The 15181-nt window shown below is 36.1% G+C and overlaps 2 long non-coding RNA genes across 3 annotated transcripts; both read right to left on the minus strand.

The window, feature by feature from the left end:
- Nucleotides 1–3746: 3746 nt before the first annotated feature.
- Nucleotides 3747–4452, minus strand: LOC113389242. Its single transcript, XR_003368233.1, has 4 exons — nucleotides 4425–4452; nucleotides 4139–4217; nucleotides 3996–4074; nucleotides 3747–3789 (listed from the first exon to the last, which is right to left on the minus strand). It is a non-coding gene; the product is annotated as an uncharacterized LOC113389242 (long non-coding RNA).
- Nucleotides 4453–4460: 8 nt separating this feature from the next.
- Nucleotides 4461–6208, minus strand: LOC113389241. Of its 2 annotated transcripts, none has more exons than XR_003368232.1 (9): nucleotides 6135–6208; nucleotides 5992–6070; nucleotides 5849–5927; nucleotides 5569–5784; nucleotides 5426–5504; nucleotides 4997–5075; nucleotides 4854–4932; nucleotides 4711–4789; nucleotides 4461–4503 (listed from the first exon to the last, which is right to left on the minus strand). It is a non-coding gene; the product is annotated as an uncharacterized LOC113389241 (long non-coding RNA). The 2 variants fall into 2 exon arrangements; XR_003368231.1 differs by lacking the exon at nucleotides 4461–4503 and adding an exon at nucleotides 4579–4646.
- Nucleotides 6209–15181: the final 8973 nt, after the last annotated feature.

Genomic DNA, 15181 nt, shown 5'->3' on the forward strand with positions numbered 1-15181 from the left:
CCCCCCACGCGGGCGCGGAACCGGTCAATCAAGAACCAAGCCAGCCAGCCAGCCCCCGAATTCAACGCACGCGCGCGCGCGCGTGCGTGTACGTGCACGCGCGTACCTAGGGGTACAGTATATACATCTTAAGAATGTACTAGTACGCGTTGTCCATTTTTAAGAAGACATTTTTAAATAAGTACGCGTTGCTACGCAACGCGTACTAATTTAAGAATGGTACTAGTACGCGTTGCTACGCAACGCGTACTAGTACTTTTTTAAGAATGACATTCTTAAATAAGTACGCGTTGCGTAGCAACGCGTACTAGTACATTCTTAAATAAGTACGCGTTGCGTAGCAACGCGTACTTATTTAAAAATGTCATTCTTAAAAATGTACTAGTACGCGTTGCGTAGCAACGCGTACTAGTACATTCTTAAGAATGTATATACTGTACCCCTAGGTACGCGCGCGCACACGCGCGTTGCACGTACACGCACGCGCGCGCGCGCGTGGCGTTGAATTCGGGGGCTGGCTGGCTGGCTTAGTTCTTGATTGACCGGTTCCGCGCCCGCGTGGGGGGGCCTCCCGACCCCCCGCCGGCTAGTTAAGTAAATAAAGTGAAGAAATCCGCTAGGGCGCCCCCCGCCAGGTCGCAATGCCTGGGGAGGGCGCCCGAGGCAGGGAAGGTTTTCTTCATTCACCCCTTCGCCTACACGGAGCTTTTCTTAATTACATCAACGTAACGTCCGGCACGTTTGCATGGTATACCGGCCAACACGACGAACTTTTTCCCGTCCGATCCTGGGATCGAACTCGTTACCTTTGCGGTACAAAGCCATCACGCTAACCGTTACGCCACACAACCGGTGACGAACTCGTTTTTTGTGCTTTTGACTTGTTAAATCGTCGCCGGTTGAATTATTTTATGGCTTATTTATATCGAGTCTACATAAGCCAGTTTGTGGCGGTGTTTCGGTGTGATCAGCATGGAGTAGCGGGCTAAGAGGAGTGAATGGGATAGAAGATTGGAAGGATATGGTAGCAGGTTCGAGACGCAGGTAAGGTAAAACATAAAAAATCGATGTAAGCAAATTAATTGTAAAATTGTAGGGTAGCTAATCCCATCCCGACCCCGTGCGTCAGGGTTTACCGAATTCCGGTTACCTGACGTTCAGGGTTCCGGTTACCTTAAACCAGGGTTGCATGGTTAGGTAACCGCAGAACCTGGGGATTAAAAAAATCCCTTACCACGCGGGATTTAATTAAGGTAATAAATATGTTAAATTAAATAAAAAAGTTATAACAAATAGAAAAAAAAATTCTAAGTCTTTAAGATGTATTTTTTTTATAGGTTTAGAAGCAAAAAATAATTAATATAAGTTATAGGTATTAATTAATATTAACTAATTATTATGCAATCTAAATTAATTAAAGTAACTAAGGAAATATTTTTTCTAAGTTAAGTAAAACTAACTGATACTTGTTATACATATTAATTAAAATACACTGATTAATTGATCGAATTGCAATAAAGCAGCTACAATAAGTCTTTGTGCAAATAATTAATTTAATTATGAGCAAAATTGCAAACCCAATCTTAGCCTTTATAATGAAGTAATAAAATAATAAAGTAATTAAATTAATAAATTGCTCATATTTATTAAAGTTAAAAAAAGACATAAAAAAATATTTTTCTTAGTTAAGTAAAACTAACTAACACTAGTTATACTTAATAATTAAATTGAACTATTTAATTAATCTGTTGTCATAGAGTTGTTGAAATAAATAATTAGTCTTTGAGCCATTAATAATTCTAAGTTAAATTGCAAAGACAATCTAATAACATGCTCATATTAACTAAAGTATATAGCTAATTAAAAAGATGAAATATCAATTAAAAGTTGTTGTTATTACAATTACAATAATTTTATTAACATCGTATAATACAATAATTTCAACATATTAGTAGCTATATTCAAACTAAACTTTAAAATATTCACATTTTCACTCACTTCAATCTCGTTAAATATATATCCAACGCTTTTTCACTCAAATTAAACATGTATAAAACACACATTTTTTCTTTCAATATTTCATGTCAAAAAATCATGGATATATCCATGACTTTATACTCAATTCAAAAGTCCATGTATTTCTTAACTTGAAATTTACTTAATCGAAATCGAATCGAATAAATAATATTAATGGTTGATGATGATAAATTAGCAAGTATACATAAGTGTTTTAACTTTAATTGAATATCCCTGAAATTGATAGAAATTGAATTAAACACTTACAGATACAGTTTAAATAATTGTATTTGATAGTTCATTTGACATTACACACATGGTTAGATCATTACATTACAAATATTAATTATATTATTATAACACTCTAAATACAATAAAACAGTATTTATAACTAATAATTATTATTATTACTAAAATTAATTGCAATTACTACTATTATAAACATTATCAGTATTAGTTAGGATTACTACTATTATATAAACATTATAATTAATATTAATTATAATTATCACTGATTATATGAATCATGGACAAAGTGAAGTTACTGACAATAAGGAGCTTCAATTGTAAAGACAAGACTTAGAAAAACGAAGACCGTAGTCATTCAAATAAGGGGGGCACCATGAGTTATCCAAGATTAACAATAAAGATCATCAAGATGCAACAAGAAAGCGACACATTCGAAGATATAGGGCACTAAAATAAGGCTCTAGACAGAACGATCAAAACGGAGAGGCAAAGATGTAGGGCATTCGATAGGGCATTAGAGGCCAAGGCAACTAAGTCGAGGAGGCATGATGGAGGGCATTCAATAAGGCATTGGAGGCAAAGATGCTGGGAATTGGACAAAGCAACCAAGACGCGGAGGCAAACATTATGGGCAACAAAATAAGGCTGTATACAAAACAATAAGAACGGAGAGGCAAAGATGCAGGGCATTCGATAAGGCATTGCAGGTCAAGGCAGCTAAGTCGTGGAGGCATGATGGAGAGCATTCAATAAGGCATTGGAGGGCAAAGACGAGGAGGCAAAGACCCTAGGAATTGGACAAAGCAACCAAGACGCGGAGGCAAACATTATGGGCAACAAAATAAGGCTGTATACAAAACAATAAGAACGGGGAGGCAAATATGCAGGGCATTCGAGGTCAAGGCAACTAAGTCGAGGAGGCATGATGGAGGGCATTCAATAAGGCATTGGAGGCAAAGATGCTGGGAATTGGACAAAGCAACCAAGACGCGGAGGCAAACATTATGGGCATCAAAATAAGGCTCTAGACAAAACAATCAGAACAGGGAGACGAAGATACAAGGCATCGGCGGTCAAGTCGAGGAGGCATGACGGAGGGCATTCAATAAGGCATTGGAGGCAAAGATGCTGGGAATTGGACTAAGCAACCAAAACGCGGAGGCAAAACTCCTGGGCATTCAAAGGCGGCTTCGGGTAAGGCAATCAAGATTCTCTTTACAATAAAGTCCATTGTTGTCGGTCACTTCACATTATCTTGCACGCTCGCATGAACTTCTACGCAATCTTGAAGCTTCTCCGGGGCATTAATAGTTGAAGAATCGGTCCCTGATGAGGTCTGTGTGTTGTTTATTTGGTGCGTTGATGGTTGAATTGGAAGAATCTGTAAAGAAAAGATTCATGTTAGCGATGCAGGCATTGTTATTGTTATATAGACATATACATACTCTGCAATTAGAGAGAGGTCCCTGATGGAGAGGTCTGTGTGTTGTTTATTTGGTGCGTTGATGGTTGAATTGGAAGAATCTGTAAAGAAAAGATTCATGTTAGCGATGCAGGCATTTATATTGTTATATAGACATATACATACTCTGCAATTAGAGAGAGGTCCCTGATGAAGAGGTCGGTGTATTGTTTATTCGGTGCGTTGATGGTTGAATGGGAAGAATCTGTAAAGAAAGAATCATATTAGCGATGCAGGCATTGTTATTGTTATATAGACATATACATACTCTGTAATTAGAGAGAGGTCCCTGATGAAGAGGTCGGTGTGTTGTTTATTCGGTGCGTTGATGGTTGAATTGGAAGAATCTGTAAAGAAAAGATTCATGTTAGCGATGCAGGCATTGTTATTGTTATATAGACATATACATACTCTGTAATTAGAGAGAGGTCCCTGATGAAGAGGTCGGTGTGTTGTTTATTCGGTGCGTTGATGGTTGAATTGGAAGAATCTGTAAAGAAAAGATTCATGTTAGCGATGCAGGCATTGTTATTGTTATATAGACATATACATACTTTATAATTAGAGAGAGGTCCCTGATGAAGAGGTCGGTGTGTTGTTTATTCGGTGCGTTGATGGTTGAATTGGAAGAATCTGTAAAGAAAAGATTCATGTTAGCGATGCAGGCATTGTTATTGTTATATAGACATATACATACTCTGTAATTAGAGAGAGGTCCCTGATGGAGAGGTCTGTGTGTTGTTTATTTGGTGCGTTGATGGTTGAATTGGAAGAATCTGTAAAGAAAAGATTCATGTTAGCGATGCAGGCATTTATATTGTTATATAGACATATACATACTCTGCAATTAGAGAGAGGTCCCTGATGGAGAGGTCGGTGTATTGTTTATTCGGTGCGTTGATGGTTGAATTGGGAGAATCTGTAAAGAAAAGAATCATATTAGCGATGCAGGCATTGTTATTGTTATATAGACATATACATACTCTGTAATTAGAGAGAGGTCCCTGATGAAGAGGTCGGTGTGTTGTTTATTCGGTGCGTTGATGGTTGAATTGGAAGAATCTGTAAAGAAAAGATTCATGTTAGCGATGCAGGCATTGTTATTGTTATATAGACATATACATACTCTGTAATTAGAGAGAGGTCCCTGATGAAGAGGTCGGTGTGTTGTTTATTCGGTGCGTTGATGGTTGAATTGGAAGAATCTGTAAAGAAAAGATTCATGTTAGCGATGCAGGCATTGTTATTGTTATATAGACATATACATACTCTGTAATTAGAGAGAGGTCCCTGATGAAGAGGTCGGTGTGTTGTTTATTCGGTGCGTTGATGGTTGAATTGGAAGAATCTGTAAAGAAAAGATTCATGTTAGCGATGCAGGCATTGTTATTGTTATATAGACATATACATACTCTGCAATTAGAGAGAGGTCCCTGATGGAGAGGTCTGTGTGTTGTTTATTTGGTGCGTTGATGGTTGAATTGGAAGAATCTGTAAAGAAAAGATTCATGTTAGCGATGCAGGCATTTATATTGTTATATAGACATATACATACTCTGCAATTAGAGAGAGGTCCCTGATGGAGAGGTCGGTGTATTGTTTATTCGGTGCGTTGATGGTTGAATTGGGAGAATCTGTAAAGAAAAGAATCATATTAGCGATGCAGGCATTGTTATTGTTATATAGACATATACATACTCTGTAATTAGAGAGAGGTCCCTGATGAAGAGGTCGGTGTGTTGTTTATTCGGTGCGTTGATGGTTGAATTGGAAGAATCTGTAAAGAAAAGATTCATGTTAGCGATGCAGGCATTGTTATTGTTATATAGACATATACATACTCTGTAATTAGAGAGAGGTCCCTGATGAAGAGGTCGGTGTGTTGTTTATTCGGTGCGTTGATGGTTGAATTGGGAGAATCTGTAAAGAAAAGAATCATATTAGCGATGCAGGCATTAATGTATAGACAGATACATACTTTATAATTAGAGAGAGGTCCCTGATGAAGAGGTCGGTGTGTTGTTTATTCGGTGCGTTGATGGTTGAATTGGAAGAATCTGTAAAGAAAAGATTCATGTTAGCGATGCAGGCATTGTTATTGTTATATAGACATATACATACTCTGTAATTAGAGAGAGGTCCCTGATGAAGAGGTCGGTGTGTTGTTTATTCGGTGCGTTGATGGTTGAATTGGAAGAATCTGTAAAGAAAAGATTCATGTTAGCGATGCAGGCATTGTTATTGTTATATAGACATATACATACTCTGTAATTAGAGAGAGGTCCCTGATGAAGAGGTCGGTGTGTTGTTTATTCGGTGCGTTGATGGTTGAATTGGAAGAATCTGTAAAGAAAAGATTCATGTTAGCGATGCAGGCATTGTTATTGTTATATAGACATATACATACTCTGTAATTAGAGAGAGGTCCCTGATGAAGAGGTCGGTGTGTTGTTTATTCGGTGCGTTGATGGTTGAATTGGGAGAATCTGTAAAGAAAAGATTCATGTTAGCGATGCAGGCATTGTTATTGTTATATAGACAGATACATACTCTGTAATTAGAGAGAGGTCCCTGATGATGGAGAGGTCGGTGTATTGTTTATTCGGTGCGTTGATGGTTGAATTGGGAGAATCTGTAAAGAAAAGAATCATATTAGCGATGCAGGCATTGTTATTGTTATATAGACATATACATACTCTGTAATTAGAGAGAGGTCCCTGATGGAGAGGTCGGTGTGTTGTTTATTCGGTGCGTTGATGGTTGAATTGGGAGAATCTGTAAAGAAAAGATTCATATTAGCGATGCAGGCATTAATGTATAGACAGATACATACTTTATAATTAGAGAGAGGTCCCTGATGAAGAGGTCGGTGTGTTGTTTATTGGGTGCGTTGATGGTTGAATTGGAAGAATCTGTAAAGAAAAGATTCATGTTAGCGATGCAGGCATTGTTATTGTTATATAGACATATACATACTTTATAATTGGAGAGAGGTCCCTGATGAAGAGGTCGGTGTGTTGTTTATTCGGTGCGTTGATGGTTGAATTGGGAGAATCTGTAAAGAAAAGATTCATATTAGCGATGCAGGCATTAATGTATAGACAGATACATACTTTATAATTAGAGAGAGGTCCCTGATGAAGAGGTCGGTGTGTTGTTTATTCGGTGCGTTGATGGTTGAATTGGGAGAATCTGTAAAGAAAAGATTCATGTTAGCGATGCAGGCATTGTTATTGTTGTATAGACAGATACATACTGTTTAATTAGAGAGAGGTCCCTGATAAAGAGGTCGGTGTGTTGTCGATGGTTGAATTGGGAGAATCTGTAAAGAAAAGATTCATATTAGCGATGCAGGCATTGTTATTGTTATATAGACAATACATACTGTTTAATTAGAGAGAGGTCCCTGATAAAGAGGTCGGTGTGTTGTCGATGGTTGAATTGGGAGAATCTGTAAAGAAAAGATTAATGTTAGCGATGCAGGCATTAATGTATAGACAGATACATACTTTATAATTAGAGAGAGGTCCCTGATGAAGAGGTCGGTGTGTTGTTTATTCGGTGCGTTGATGGTTGATTTGGGAGAATCTGTAAAGAAAAGATTCATATTAGCGATGCAGGCATTAATGTATAGACAGATACATACTTTATAATTAGAGAGAGGTCCCTGATGAAGAGGTCGGTGTGTTGTTTATTCGGTGCGTTGATGGTTGATTTGGGAGAATCTGTAAAGAAAAGATTCATATTAGCGATGCAGGCATTAATGTATAGACAGATACATACTTTATAATTAGAGAGAGGTCCCTGATGAAGAGGTCGGTGTGTTGTTTATTCGGTGCGTTGATGGTTGATTTGGGAGAATCTGTAAAGAAAAGATTCATATTAGCGATGCAGGCATTAATGTATAGACAGATACATACTTTATAATTAGAGAGAGGTCCCTGATGAAGAGGTCGGTGTGTTGTTTATTCGGTGCGTTGATGGTTGAATTGGGAGAATCTGTAAAGAAAAGATTCATGTTAGCGATGCAGGCATTAATGTATAGACAGATACATACTTTATAATTAGAGAGAGGTCCCTGATGAAGAGGTCGGTGTGTTGTTTATTCGGTGCGTTGATGGTTGAATTGGGAGAATCTGTAAAGAAAAGAATCATATTAGCGATGCAGGCATTGTTATTGTTATATAGACAGATACATCCTGTTTAATTAGAGAGAGGTCCCTGATGAAGAGGTCGGTGTGTTGACGATGGTTGAATTGGGAGAATCTGTAAAGAAAAGATTCATATTAGCGATGCAGGCATTAATGTATAGACAGATACATACTTTATAATTAGAGAGAGGTCCCTGATGAAGAGGTCGGTGTGTTGTTTATTCGGTGCGTTGATGGTTGAATTGGGAGAATCTGTAAAGAAAAGAATCATATTAGCGATGCAGGCATTGTTATTGTTATATAGACAGATACATCCTGTTTAATTAGAGAGAGGTCCCTGATGAAGAGGTCGGTGTGTTGACTATTCGGTGCGTTGATGGTTGAATTGGGAGAATCTGTAAAGAAAAGAATCATATTAGCGATGCAGGCATTGTTATTGTTATATAGACAGATACATACTGTTTAATTAGAGAGAGGTCCCTGATGAAGAGGTCGGTGTGTTGTTTATTCGGTCATATTAGCGATGCAGGCATTGTTATTGTTATATAGACAGATACATACTGTTTAATTAGAGAGAGGTCCATGATAAAGAGGTCGGTGTGTTGTCGATGGTTGAATTGGGAGAATCTGTAAAGAAAAGATTCATATTAGCGATGCAGGCATTAATGTATAGACAGATACATACTGTATAATTAGAGAGAGGTCCCTGACGAAGAAGTCGGTGTGTTGTTTATCCGGTGCATTGATGGTTGAATTGGGAAAATCTGTAAAGAAAAGATTCGTATTAGCGATGCAGGCATTGATGTATAGACAGATACATACTTATTAATTAGAGAGAGGTCCCTGATGAAGAGGTCGGTGTGTTGTTTATCCGTTGCGTTGATGATTGAATTGGGAAAATCTGTAAAGAAAAGATTCATATTAGCGATGCAGGCATTGTTATTGTTATATAGACAGATACATACTGTTTAATTAGAGAGAGGTCCCTGATGAAGAGGTCGGTGTGTTGATTATTCGGTGCGTTGATGGTTGAATTGGGAGAATCTGTAAAGAAAAGATTCATATTAGCAATGCATTCTGGGCATTCGAATAAAGCTTTAGATTAAGCAATCAAGACACCAAAGACATTGGGTCATTGGGCAGGGCAACAAAGAGGGCGATGCAAAGATCGTGGGCCATTGCGCAACAAAGACAGCGTGGCAAAGATCATGGGCCATTACGCGGGGCAACAAGGATGGCAAAGCAAAGATCGTGGACCATAGGGCTGGGCAACAAAGGCAGCGTGGCAAAGATCGTGGGTCATTGGGCAGGGCAACAAACACAGCGTGCAAAGATCGTGGGCCATTGGGCAGGGCAACAAAGATGGCAAAGCAAAGATCGTGGACCATAGGGCAGAGCAACAAAGACACCGTGGCAAAGATCGTGGGCCATTGGGCAGGGCAACAAAGATAGCGAGGCAAAGATCGTGGGCCATTTAGGAAGGGGAACAAAGACGGGAAGCAAAGATCGCGGGCTGTAGGGCAGGACAACAAAGACAGCTTGGCAAAGATCGTGGGCCATTGGGCAGGGCAACAAGGATGGCAAAGCAAAGATCGTGGACCATAAGGCAGGGCAACAAAGACAGCGCCGCAAAGATCGTGGGCCATTGGGCAGGGCAACAAGGATGGCAAAGCAAAGATCGTGGACCATAAGGCAGGGCAACAAAGACAGCGTGGCAAAGATCGCGGGCCTTTGGGCAGGGCAACAAAGACGAGAAGGCAAAAATCCTGAGAATTGGACAAAGCAACCAAGAAGCGAAGGCAAACATTATGGGCATTAAAATAAAGCTCTAGACAAACCAATCAAAACGGGAAGGCAATGATGCAGGGCATTGGTCAAGGCAACAAAATCGAGGAGGCGAAAATCCTGGGCATTGAAAGGTGGCATTGGGCAAGGCAATGAAGAATGTATTCACAATGAAGCCCATTGTTGTCGCATAAATTTCTACTGAATATTGATATGAATCAGTGTTTCAAACTTATCACAGTCCTCATCCGAGTCACCTGAAAATAAATAAAATTCATTTTAATGAATAATTAAACTATTCGAAAACAGTGAAAAAAAAGATATATAGAAGGTAAAATGTGCTTTATATGTAATAAAATTGCGTAATTTTTAACAATTTACACAATTGCATTCTTGGAAGATTGATGTGCAATTTTTAATATTTTTAAGCATATGTAATTGTACCACTATAATACTATCACTATGGTAGGAAATTAAAATAAAAACCGAAAGAAAGAATCTTTTGTCATCTTTTGTGATATCACTATTCTCTAATAAATTTGCGTCAAATGCTAATCTGATTGAAATTGCAATGTCATACTACTTTTATATTGTTATATTGCTTATCACTCTTTTTTATTTTTATAAATCTAAGCTCATTCCTAGTAATATTCTTGAAGCTTCTTTATAAATTTTCCAAATTTATGTCAGTCGCCTTTGTAGAGCATTAATCGTTTGGAAGATTATTAACGTGCGCAACTGACATTGTGCAATGGTTGCAGAAGCTTTTTTAAATACCTAAAAAATGATAATATTACTAAAAAGAACACTGGGGATTGAGAACAATAACATGCATTGTTGAAATATGTCATTGATTGAATACTTAATTTTCAGAAAGAACTTACACTGTTATGTGGCATTGCGTAATTTGAATTGTTAGTAAAACTGCATATACGAATATTAGTTAACTAATAATAAGCGAAACAACATCAAAACTACGAGCAAATTTTCATTTAGATTTTCCTCTTCGATGTTCACTCCATGGCGGCCGGCCAGAGAAAGGACAAAATCCGGGTTACCGCGCCAATGGTGCGGCCGCAGCGCCATCTATCTGCGCGTCACGTGAAATAGACTTTGACAGTTAGTTCGTCGGTAGCGATGGCGGCAAAATCAAACCGAACAAATTATTAAATTCGTTATTGTTGTTATTAACAAAGTTGTTGAATAGAATTTAATATCTCTATAATGTTATAAGTCAAATTATATAAAATTATATATAGTCAAATTTTATAATCAAAAATTTTTAATTGGAAAGTTGAAACACACACATATATATATATATATATATATATATATATATCAATATGTATTAATATAACTATTATACGTATTACAGTGTCACCCTGTTCCAAATAAATCCGAAGCAGCTCCAAAGCCATGGCATATAATTTTATTCTTGGTGGAGTTACCACAGGAGGAGTAATTTGTGATGTCACTCCAGGATAAATTTGTGGTACCATTACAGGATGATTTACAGCCGCAACTCTGCTATTGTTTTACGGGATTATTTTATGGCAAGAATGCTGTCCGATACCAAATCTGCTTCTCTTGTCTGGTGCAGATTCCCTAGATATAAATATACTTGTTAATAACATAATTAACTAGTGGGGCGCATGGCATCGTGAATTAAAGCAAATTGCTAGAACTTCCCGTACTGTAATGAAATATTCGAGAAATTTTAAACGTTTTCAAATATATTATTACAAATACTGTAACTTTCATTATTTTTGCTATCTTGTTATATCTGAGCAAATCAAATGTAAATTATAAATCAATTTATCTCCAGAACATTAACAATCGTCATTTCATTTCGAATTCAATTTCAAAAAAAAATAGTTTTTTTTTCAACACACAAAATTGAAAAATGCTCCCGTATAGTAACAGTCTAAACGCATTTGGAAACTAGCTGTAAGTGGAATTCTGTCTTGAGGCAATTATGGCATCGTGCCTTAAGGCAAATTGCTGGAACTTTCCGTACCGTAACAAAATGTTCGAGGAATACTGAATGTTTTCAAATAGATTATTATAAATATTGTAACATTGTCTAATATTTATAAGAATTATATAAACTGAATTGCAAAGTTGAAATTATTTGTAAAGTATATTAGAACTATAGTCAAAATTAAAAATAAAATCTGAATTATTTTCGATATACAAAAAAAAAAAGAAAAAAAATGGAACAAAATTTTTTTTCCAAAATCAATTATTTTGTTAAGACAAACAGAAAGTTCTTTGAATCATTTAAATCGGACGCTTAGTTCTCTCAAAAACTGCCATTTTTTACATATTTAGCTCCGTATCTTCAAAATGGCTGGGCCTGCCTTTGCCAAAAACTAATAAACACTTCTCCCAATCATTACTAATTGAATGCTTTTTAGATCATTCAAATCGGATACTCCGTTCTCTCAAAAATTCGATTTCTATTTTCTGCACTCTTTGCTCCGTATCTCCGAAACGGCTGGACCTGCCTTGGCCAAAAACTAATCAGCTCTTTTCCCTATCAATAGGAATCGAATGTTTTTTGAACCATTCAAATCGGTTGATCCGCACGCCCGAAAACGTGGGCGAAAACACACACACACACATCCATTTTTTCTGAGGTATGCCAAAATATTCAGAAACCTTCAAAACGTCGAGAAATGCAAAAATTTTCATTTTCGATTTTTGGCCCATTACTATAACTACCTTACGGAAAGTTAAGCAACTCTTTAAATAAAATGAGCATGAAAGTTTCATAAAAATTACTTTTACATGTGTTACATAAATATAATTACATAAATATAATTTTGTTAAATCATGAATTCAAGTAATGTATATTACTTTTTTAAAAAAAATGAATAAATGTAACAATATTCATTATTAAATCATGATTTTAGCATGTTTTTTTTTTGAATTCTTGGAACGTAACCATTCTTTTTGTACTAGTTTTTTGTTCCTTATAACACGGATTCGTATAGCGCTAGTTTTCTGGAACGTAACTACCGTGTTGTACGAGGGTTACCTGTATCACTATCAAAATGTGCTATTAAATTCAACTGTAATGTATATGAAATTATCTATAATATAAAAATGAATTGCAAAATGTGTTGGTAAGCGCATAACTCAACAACGCCTGGACCAATTTGGCCAATTCTTTTTTTAAAATATTCGTTGAAGTCCAAGGATGAAAGAAAAAATTGAATTATTGCCGGGAAAACTCTAAAAACAGCCCTTTTCTTGTTCATATACAAACGTTAGTATTTTCATATTTTTGCCATCAGATACGGAATATTTACTCAAGTCAACGAAGCGTTTTAAGCCTGAATTTTTTTACTGTGCTCCAATTTGTATGAAATTTTGAAATTAGGTTTATCTTACTCTCAAGTTCAAAAGTGAAAATAATTTAGACTCCTTTGCCATTTCCCGGGGGACAACATCCCTCTCAGTGGTGTAATTTCATTTTTTTTTAAATATCGTCGCATATCGATAAAAGAACTAATAATAAGAAAAAAATGTTTTAAAATGTTTTTCAAAAAAGCAAATACTCATTTTATTTAAAACAGTTGTACATTTAAGATCCATATGGATGGACGTATATACATTTCGGTATAGACTGTAGTGTAAAGAAACATAATAATTTTTAACTAATTGGTAAATATCAGTATAGGTTATTAAAAAAATTGGAACTTTTGATTTGTAAACATAAGTACAGGACAAAGTTTCTCGGGTCATCTAGTTGTAAATGAAAACGTGCACAAGCAAAAGTTTATGTGAGTGTTGCCATGATGGAATGGGAGCTGTCAATTTTTTATTTAAATTTGAAATTTGAATGCGTAAAAATCTGATTTTTTGTTTCAAAAAGTTATAAATTATCTAAAAATATAGTAAATTGTCTAAAAATTTAGTAAATTGTTTGGAATTATTAACTTTCCGTAGGGTAGTTATAGCAATGGGCCAAAAATCGAAAATGAAAATTTTTGCATTTCTTGACGTTTTGAAGGTTTCTGAACATTTTGGCATACCTCAGTAAAAATGTATGTGTGTGTGTGTTTTGTGTGTCCGCATTTTTTCGACTACGTTTTCGGGCGCGCGGATCAACCGATTTGAATGATTTAAAAAACATTCGATTCCTATTGACAAGGAGATGTGCTGATTAGTTTTTGGCAAAGACAGGTCCAGCCGTTATGGAGATACGGAGCAAAGTGTGCAGAAAATACAAATCGAGTTTTTGAGAGAAAGGTGTATCGGATTTGAATGATCTAAAAAACATTCAATTTGTAATGATTGGGAGAAGAGGTGATTAGTTTCTGGCAAGGACAGGTCCCGCCATTTCGAAGATACATAGCTAAATGTGCAAAAATGGCAGTTTTTGAATGAACTAAGCGTCCGATTTGAATGATCTAAAAAACTTTCTGGTTGTATTGACAAAACAATTGCTTTTGAGGATAAAAAATTATTACATCTTTTTTATTTTCCATAAGATATTTTTGTAATTTTGGATTAAAAATTAAAAAAATAACCCAGGCTAAGCACGGTCTAAGCGCCACTCAGGTACAAATGTTTACCCGAGTGCGCTTAGACTGTTTATGTATTGGAGCACTTTTCTAGTTTTATGGAAACTATTGAAAAATGTGAAAATGCCGCCAAGCTAAGCACAGTATAAGCGAAAATGTCGCACAGAATTATTTGCAAATGCGTTTCGACTGTGACTATACGGGAGCACTTTGTCAATTTTGTGCAAATTAGGCAACTATTTTTTTTTAAATTGAATTCGAAATGAAATGACGATTGTTAATGTTCTGGAGATAAATTGATTTAGGATTTACATTTGATTTGCTCAGATATAACAAGATAGCAAAAATAATGAAAGTTACAGTATTTGTAATAATATATTGGAAAACGTTTAAAATTTCTCGAATATTTCATTACGGTACGGGAAGTGCCAGCAATTTGCCTTAAGGCACGATGCCATACACTAATTTGTAAATTGTTTTAAAATGTTGTAAGTTGTCTAAAATCTGCGCAACTGACGTTGTGCAACGGTTGCAAAATCTGATTTAAAACGCCCTAAAAATGATAATATTACAAAAAAAGAACACTGGAGATTAAGAACAATAACATGCATTGTTGAAATATGTCATTGATTGAATACATCATTTTCAGCAAGAACTTACCGTATTATGTGGCATTGCGTAATTTGAATTGTTAGTAAAACTGCACATACAAATATTAATTAGCTAATAATAGCGAATATCATTTTCACTTTATTGATTTGTTAAGAAAAATAAACTAAAAACTAAAAGAATCGAACGCGCCAATTCCCATAAATATTTGCGCGCCAAAATCACTGATAAGCTGTCGCACACTATTAAATTACCGTACACTCAAAAATTAAAACACTTGGGCACAATAATGCACTACACAATAAAAATCCATCACTGTCTCAAAATACTAAAATAAAATTATTCACTGAGGAATTTTCGGCTTCTTTTTCTTCTTT

This window comes from Ctenocephalides felis, unplaced genomic scaffold (genome assembly GCF_003426905.1).
Source record: "Ctenocephalides felis isolate EL2017-DRISC unplaced genomic scaffold, ASM342690v1 CF-g0.4_SCAFFOLD_03573, whole genome shotgun sequence".
Taxonomy (NCBI): domain Eukaryota; kingdom Metazoa; phylum Arthropoda; class Insecta; order Siphonaptera; family Pulicidae; genus Ctenocephalides; species Ctenocephalides felis.